Here is an 8,734-nt window from a genome sequence, read left to right as displayed (position 1 = left end):
TCCTCGGGGCTCACATCAAAGAATTACCCTCTATCAAAGTATTAATCACAAACAAATGTGGAAAAACACACCAACCTGCCCTGGCCGGGTAGCTCAGTTCGTTAGAGTGTCGTCCGGATACGCCAAGGTTGCAGGTTCAATCCCCAGTCAGGGAACATACGGGAATCAACCAATGAATGCATGGATAGGTGGAACAACAAATCCATGTCTCTCTCTCTCTCAAATCAGTAAATACAAAAACTAAAACAAACAAAAATATACCCACCCTCAGATGGCCCAAGGGAAGGATAGATTGAAGGCTCAGCTCTAATCCCCACCCAATGCCTTCCTGGCTGTGTGGCCTGAAGTAAGTGACTCAGCCTCTCTGAGCTTCAGATTTGTCATCTATAAGATGGTCAAAGTAATATGTTGTTCCTAAGCTCGCATAGGAATTAAATGGATGTAAATACTGTCAAATCCCGTTTGAAGTTAAGGGGTCAGTGAGAGGAGTGGGGAAGGACATTCTGAGGCTAAGGACCAGCAGGAGGAGAGGGAGAAGCGGGAAGGAAAGCATGTGTCCTCTAGGCTGGAGTGAACCTGTGCATCCTGGGCTGGAAGGCAGGAGCGAGGGCCGCCTGGGGAAGGTGGAGGGCGAGGGGTCCAGGAGGGTGGGCTTTGAAGGGTAGTGTCAAGGCGCTGGACCTCATGCTCAGCCCTGGGGCCCTTGGGAAGTTCAGGGGGGGGAAAAATGGATCAGAAATCCTCAAAGCAGGAGACTGGTCTGGAGCTGCTGGGGGAGGGGGGGCACAGAGCTGGCCGGATACAAGCCCTTTCTGGGGGCTGGGGCTGGGTTCGGCCAGAGGGAAGGGGGTTGGAGGCAAGGGGGTTTGTTTTCTTCCCCAGGGATGGGCTGACAGCCTCAGGCATCTTAGTTATCAAGCTCAGGAGACCAGAGGCCCTCACTCCTGCCTTCCAGGCCAGGATTCATACGAAATCTCCTGATCCGCCAGAGGTGGGGGAAGAGCTCCGTCCCAGGGAAGGGGGTTTTGTGACAGGAGATTAGACAGGCATGAGCAGAGCAAGGACCACGGGCCAGGTGTAGGGCCGTCAGGGTGAGAAGCCCCAGGTGCTTAGCAAGGGACAATTGTAGGAGGGACCTCAGCCCCAGGGTGGCCTTTCCTCCACTAGCACATCGCTGGTCACGTGGTTCAGACCTCCTGACTTTTCCTCCCTAGAGATTTTTTTTTTTCCTCTTAACTTTTTTTTTTTTTTTTTTAATAAAGTTAAACAGTAAAACAAAAATTCACAAGCTGCCTCCCTGTTGACCCCCCGCCTCCCTCCCCTGCCCGCAGTCTTCGGCACTGGCTCCCTTTCCTTCACCCCACTCACAGACGCTGGGCATCCAGCTGAGAAAACGAAACTGCTCAAAGTCCATGGGGACAGGGTGAAGAGAGGAGGCGAATCGTGTCCACATTCAAGGTTGAACTGAGCAAGCCGCCCCCGCCCCCCCCAGGCTGGCTCAGCGGTTGAGCGTCGACCTAGGATCCAGGCGATCGGGGTTCGATTCCCCGTCAGGGCGCATGCCCGGGTTGCGGGCTCCATCCCCAGTCAGGGGCCTGCAGGAGGCAGCCGATCGATGACTCTCATCATTGATGTTTCTCCCTCTCTCTCTTCCTCTCTCTGAAGTCAATAAAGATAAATAAATAAATAAAATAAACTGAGCAAGCCGGCATTTTTCTGGGTTCTGGAGGGTTCCCTTTCATTAGCCAAATTGAAAAAAAGAAATTCCCTGGACCAGATGCTTCAAAGCTGAAGCCCCCGGGACCACCGAAGAACGCCTTGAAGATACTATCTGCAGCAACTTCACGCATATTCACGTCCCCCTCATCCAGGTCCGGCCCGCTGTCCTAGCGAGCCTTCTTCTTGGGATCAGAGAGGATGGTAAAAGCTTCCCTGACCTCCTTGAACTTCTGAACAAGGCCCGCTTCCGATAAGCTTTCTTGATGTCACCCTCAGAGGCCTTGCTGTCCACGCCCAGAATCCCGTAGTGATCTTTCCTCTTACTCTTCTTCGGGCCCAGCTGTGCATTTTTAAGGGGCTGTTTGTGTTCTTTTGTTTTCTCCGTCTGACACACTTTTTCACAGTCCCACCCTGCTGCTTCATACCACTGTGTGTCCGTGTGACACTGAGCTCTTCTCACGTAGGCGTTTACATAGGTGTCACCGAGCGTCATGGCATTCGTGCGGTCTTCTGCTGCATCCTCTAGTCTCCTAAGCTCGGAATTAGCCGTACCCCGAGGACAGGAGAGCTTAGCATTTGTTTTTATATTGTTGGGTCTGCCCCCAGGCTTCTGTGTACGGCTCCTACGCTGGCCTGGCATTTCCTCCTTCTTTCTCTGCGTTCGGTGCTTCCGCATTTCTGCAGAAATTACGGGCCGTGTCGTGGTCAGGAGCCACCCCGAGAGCCTGTGCAAAAAACTGAACCGCCTTCTCGATACAAACTTCAGAATAAGGCAAAGACCTCGGACACACGGGGGATCCGCATTGGGGGAACCCGGGCGTAAAATGTCACTGGCCACAGGTTGTGCTTCTGGGTAACGACCCGGAGTTGCTAAACATTCTGCTTGGAGAATTTTGAAGCGATGCCAAGCAGGGGCAAACTCTAGGGCACGATCCATGCAGAAAAACCACCTTCCGAAAATCCTGCTTCTCAAGATCCGCTTCCGCTGTTTTCTCATATTCGGTGACAGCATTTGCGTCCTTGAACTCCTGCGGTGCTGAGCACTTTTGTGATCCGGTTCCAGGGCTCTCTGGACACTGCGACATCCCTAAAGACAGGCCGCTTTTGCCTTCTCGTAGGTGTCCCCGGACGAAACTGTCACCCAACCCCCTGACTGTCGTGCATCTCCAGGAGCTTCGGGGACCTTCCGCGCATCCTCCGGGTGGCCGCTCGGTTCCCATAATAGCCGGCATTTGCAGGACACATACCTACGGCTTTTGCGTAACAGTCCTAAGCTTCGTTGTGATCTTTCTCGGCATAGCATGCATTGCCTTGTTTCCTGAAGGACCCTGCCTCCCTCTTCGCTCCTTCGTCGGGCAGTTCTGGCTCGGTCGCCGCCTTTACCACGTCGACTCTGCGGCAGTGGCCGTCTTACCCGCCCTAGAGGTAACATCTGGGCCTCAGCTGTATTTCAGCTCCGGGCCCAGAAGAGCAGCAAAAGCAGCCGCAGCTGCCCTCAGGAGCAGCTGCCCTGGGTAATGACCTCCCCCCGCGGGGCTGACCAATCAACCTGCGGAGAGGTTGCGACAGGAGGCTGCAGCTCCTGGAGGCCTGGGCCAGGGCCAGCTCAGGGAGGAGGCCAGGGAGGGACGGAGGCCAGGGAGGGACAGAGGCCAGGGAGCGATGGAGGCCAGGGAGGGTCAGAGGCCAGGGAGGGACGGAGGCCAGGGAGCGATGGAGGCAAGGGAGGGATGGAGGCCAGGGAGGGTCAGAGGCCAGGGAGGGACGGAGGCCAGGGAGGGATGGAGGCCAGGGAGGGATGGAGGCAAGGGAGGGACAGAGGCCAGGGAGGGATGGAGGCCAGGGAGGGATGGAGGCCAGGGAGGGTTCGAGTCCAGGGAGGGATGGAGGCCAGGGAGGGTTTGAGTCCAGGGAGGGACGGAGGCCAGGGAGGGATGGAGGCCAGGGAGCGATGGAGGCCAGGGAGGGATGGAGGCAAGGGAGGGATGGAGGCCAGGGAGGGTCGGAGGCCAGGGAGGGACGGAGGCCAGGGAGGGTCGGAGGCCAGGGAGCGATGGAGGCCAGGGAGGGATGGAGGCCAGGGAGGGATGGAGGCCAGGGAGGGTCGGAGGCCAGGGAGGGATGGAGGCCAGGGAGGGTCAGAGGCCAGGGAGGGATGGAGGCCAGGGAGGGATGGAGGCCAGGGAGGGACAGAGGCCAGGGAGGGACGGAGGCCAGGGAGGGATGGAGGCCAGGGAGGGATGGAGGCCAGGGAGGGTTCGAGTCCAGGGAGGGATGGAGGCCAGGGAGGGTTCGAGTCCAGGGAGGGATGGAGGCCAGGGAGGGATGGAGGCCAGGGCGGGACAGAGGCCAGGCCACATGTGCATGGGACCACCTGGGCAACGAGCAGGGCAAGGGGCTGTGGTCCTGGAAAAGGGCCTGCAGATGCCCCTCTGGGAGGGGTCAGTTGAGAACCAAGAATCCTCCAGGGGATGCCCAGTTAGAGGGACAGGAGGCCCAAGGACACAGAGAGTTCGTGGTCAGCCGTCAAACGCCATCAGAAAGTCGGAGGTTCCGCCTGTAAACCGCCCACTGCATTTCCTGGTGGAGCTGTTTCTATCAAGAGATCTCGGTCCCTCGCGGGGACAGTGGCAGCCACGCAGACTTCCTTCACGCCCTCCGATCTCAGAAACGAGTCTGGGAAACCCAGTTTTCCCTGAGCACTCCAACCTCCAGCACAAACTTGACTAAGTACATTCCTTCCGACGATTTAAACTGCAATTTCAGATTTCTTAACGGCTGATCCCAGGACAATACCATCCTCACGTTTCTTCTCAAAACAAAACGCCTCTAAAACGCCCAGGCCAGGGGCCGTTCGTTCGTTTGTTTCTGCACCACTCCCAGCCTGGCTTTTATTTCTTCTCGGGAGTTTTGCTGAACTTGTTCTGGTTTCTCCCCAGGGCTTTGGTGGTGGAATTTGGATACCCTCTCATGTTTGTGATAAATAATCTCCCAAGACAAGCCGAGGTCACTCGATCTGGATGTTTGACCTTGGTCCTTGGCTGGGACACAGGGCTTGGCTGCCTCTCCCAGGGGGACACTTGGCTAGTTAATCATTTTGGAGACATTCTCTGTTGAATCTTCCTTCTCCTGGACAACCAAGGGCGACACCCCTGCACCGCGCACCTGAAGGAGCCTCGTCCGCCCAGCGGATCCGCGCGGCCGCCAGTGGCCGTGAGCCAGTCCTTTTTCATGATACAGTTCCTGACACCCCCCCGCCAGGCCCCCAGCACCCCTAGGTCCCCAGCCCACAGCTGTGAATTTATGCTTTTTTGATTACACAGATAAAGCAAACGCGCCTCTCTAATTTGTTAGCAACAACGAAAGAAGCAAAACACACATCCCAACTGATTAAGGTCCATAAAAAATTCAAACAAATCACATGACAGTCATCTTTCTTATATGACAAATCTCTTTAAATGCTTTATGCTAATTTTTTCGAGTTTCATTTACAGCCATAACCTTTCACAAAGTGAACTTATGCAAATGAACTATAATTGTTTCAATTACTAATTTTTTTTTTTTTTTTAATCCTCTCCTGAGGATATTTTTCCATTGCTTTTCAGAGAGAGGAGAAGGGGGAGAGAGAAAGAGAGAGACATCGACTGTGCCTCTCTCACACCCACGCTCGCACCCGGACCGGGGCCAGGGATGGAGCCTGCAACCGAGGTACGTGCCCTGGGCCAGAATCGAATCCAGACCCTTCAGTCCGCAGGCCGACGCTCTATCCACTGAGCGAAACCGGCCAGGGGATCGATTACTAATGTCTGATGCTCATATTACTATGGCCTTGGGGAAAACTTTTGATTGTTTCATCACCTCTTCTCTGCTCCCCTAAAATTTCTGAGGGTGGCCTACTTGCTGGCCACAACAAGGCTTTCTGGACCATTCTCAGTTTCTTCTTGTGCTCCAAGGACTCCTGGTCTCCTTCAGCGGAGAGGGTGTTAAGGGCCAAAGTCTGGGCCCCCGGATGCGCCTGAGACTTGGGTGGGGACGGGGAGCTGAGGTTACTGTGCCTTTGGGGCCACTCTTGACAGAAACAAAGCCAGAAATACCTCTGTTTTTTTTTTGAGGCCACAGTTTACAGTAAATTCTTTCAGCTTGTGATATTTATTGTTCACAAAGCTTAACAAGATGGTCATTAATCCTGTATTGATAGGATTTGGCTGCCCGCAGGTCACTGCGACACTGGGAAGATTCGTCATCCTCAGTAGGGGACAGGAAGCAGACGAGGACAGGCAAGGGGGACTCGGAAGGGAAGGGGCAGAAGCAGCCAGGGGAGGTGACTCCTTCTAGGCACCTGGCTGAAGGGAGAGAGAATTGGAGGTCCCGGGGGTGGGGGGGGTGTTCTTTTTTTCTTTAATGTTTTTTTTTTTTTTTAAATTGATTTCAGAGAGAGGAGAGAGAGAGAAACATCGATGAGAGAGAATCATAGATCGGCTGCCTCCTGCACGCCCCCTACTGGCAGGCATGTGCCCTGACCCGGAATCGAACCGTGACCTCCTGGTTCATGAGTCGACGCTCAACCACTTAGCCACACCGGCCCGACTCTTTTTCTTTTCTTGTCTTTATTAAGATGGGAGAAGCTCTGCTTGCTTATGGGTGGAGCAGAAAGTGCCAGTAGTTGAAAAGTGTGTCCATGAGGGTTCTTCTGTGTAGAGGAAGAAAGAATCCAGCTCATCTGGTTAAACCAAACTGAATAATGGGAAGCCCAAGGGCTGATCCATCGGCCCCGCAGACACAGAGGCTCCTGGGGATGCCCAGTTCCCCTGCGTGTGACCCAGGGCTCGGCCTCCTCGGGGTGGGCTCTGTTCTGAGATGGACCCTCCTCTTGTGGTTGGGAGACACCATGAAGCTCTAGTGCACACACTCCCCACTCCTAGTCCAGAAGAAAGGCTGTGCACCCAGAGCCCATGCAGCAGAAAGGACACGTCTCTCTCCCAGACTTCTACGGAAGACCCAGGATGGCCAGGCTCTGTGTCCCCGGCAGCACTTTACAGATGGGTAAACTGAGGCCAGAGCGGGGCCTCTTCCTCCATGCCCCCCCCCAACAGCTAGGCCAGGTCACTAGAAGAGATTTGGCCTCAGAGTCTGCCGAGGGCTTGGGGTCAGGTAAACTTGAATGCCAATCTCTGCCTACCTTAACCTGCCCTGGGAGCTTGGGCAAGTCCCCATTTCGGCCTCGGTTTCTTCATCTGTAAATTGGGGAAGGACAGCATGACCTCAGAGTGTTGTTGTGAGACAGATAAGCTGCTAGGAGGCAGTTTCCCCTGGGAGAGCCAGGAAGAGCTTGTGGGGCTGGGAACAGCCCAAGTGGCTCACAGGAGAGAGCCACTTCCTTCTCAGTTCTCTTCTAATCCCTCTGCTGCACGGAGGTCCGGGGCAAGGAGTCGCCGGGTGCTGATCTGGAATGCCCCTCTGCGCCACCTTGTGAATCTCACGCTATAGCAAGGAGAGGGCAGGAGGGGGCTCAGCTCTCAGACCAGCCATGAGATCCTCAGGGCCTGAGAGCATTGCTTTATTCTCATTTCTACTGTTGCCTTCTGTTCTAGATTAGCGGTAGTGGTGTTCTCTCTAGGGCAGTGATACAAAGTTTCCTTTAAAAGATTTTGTATTTATTGATGAGAGAGAGCAAGAGAGAGCAGAGAGAGAGAGCACATCGGTTTGTTGTTCCACTTATTTGCATATTCGTTGGTTACAGTGTGTGTGTTTTTAAATACTCATCTGAGGATATTTTTTCCACTGCTTTTCAGAGAGAGTGGAAGGGAGAGAGAGAGAGAGAGAGAGAGAGAGAGAGAGAGAGAGAAACATCGATGTGAGAGAGACACATCCACTGGTTGCCTCCAGCCCACGCCCCAACTGGGGCAGGGGATCGAGCCTGCAACTGAGGTACACGCCCCTGGTCAGAATCGAACCTGGGACCCTTCAGTCTGAGGGCCAACGCTCTAACCTCTGAGCCAAACCAGCTAGAGTGATTGGTTGCTTCTTGTATGTGTTCCGACCAGAGATAGAACCCATAGCCTTGGCATATTGGGATGACCCTCTAACCAACTGAGCTACCCGGCCAGGGCCAAAGTTGCCTTTTCAAATACATTTATTGGAATGAAAAAGCCAATATAAAGAAAAGGCATTGTGAATATTACTAATGGTGAAAGGATGCGGGTTTTTTTTCAATCCACACATGCGTGTCGAGTGCCCGGCTATTCTGTTCCAGACACTGTTCCAGGAGGGAGAGACAGCAGTGACTAGCTTAGCAGGAACCTCTCCCCTGTGGAGCTCACATTCCAGCGCAGGAGATCGGAGACGAAATAAATGCATGACTGAAACATAAAGCACGTCACCTGGTGATAAGTGTACGCGGAAGGTCAAGGAGGGAAGGCGGTGGGGGGTGCAGGATGGGCGAGTCCGGCTTGAAATAGAGAGATCAGAGGAGCTGCCATTGAAGCTTGAATCTGAAGGAGGGGTGAGGGAGAGAGCTGGGTTAAGTATCTGGGCAAGGCTGTTCCAGGCAGAGGAGCAGCCAGAGGACAGGCCCTGGGGCGTGGGGGTGGGGGTTAGAGCCAATGTGTCTGGGCAGGGTCCCTGATGGAGACAAAAGGGGTGAGGTCAGAGGCAGAAGCCAGGGCCCTTCTGAGTTCAGTGAGGCCTGGCTGGGGCAGCTGGGGCAGAGCAGGGATGTGATCTGACTGGTTCCACCCTCTCCCCCCTGGTGATGTTTGGACAGGGAAGTGGGAGAGGCAGGAATACCAGTGAGAGGAGGTCCCTGCACTCAGCCTGGGGAGAGTCTCGGGACTGGGGCAAGGGGTGGGGTGAGAAGTGTGGCTGCAGGCCCCGCTTGGGCGTCACCTGAGACTGTCTCCAAAAGCCCCAGGGCTTGCAGGACAGCACCAGGGCTAAGAACTCAGCATGGGGCCCTCGAAACTTTAGAGGGTGGGGAGGGGAGGGGGTCCATAGAGGAGACTGGGGGTTGGCCAGT

At 54.8% G+C, this 8,734-nt stretch overlaps 1 pseudogene across 1 annotated transcript; it reads right to left on the bottom strand.

The window, feature by feature from the left end:
- Window positions 1–742: 742 nt before the first annotated feature.
- Window positions 743–2,964, bottom strand: LOC308552635 (dnaJ homolog subfamily C member 7 pseudogene; annotated as a pseudogene). Its single transcript has 2 exons — window positions 1,707–2,964; window positions 743–769 (listed from the first exon to the last, which is right to left on the bottom strand). The product of its transcript is annotated as a dnaJ homolog subfamily C member 7 pseudogene (transcript).
- Window positions 2,965–8,734: the final 5,770 nt, after the last annotated feature.

The sequence above is a fragment of the Miniopterus schreibersii genome (genome assembly GCF_964146895.1).
Source record: "Miniopterus schreibersii genome assembly, chromosome: 2".
NCBI classification, from domain to species: Eukaryota; Metazoa; Chordata; class Mammalia; order Chiroptera; family Miniopteridae; genus Miniopterus; species Miniopterus schreibersii.
Note: the sequence above shows the minus strand (reverse complement) of the source record. Positions and strands in the feature narration are given on the sequence as shown.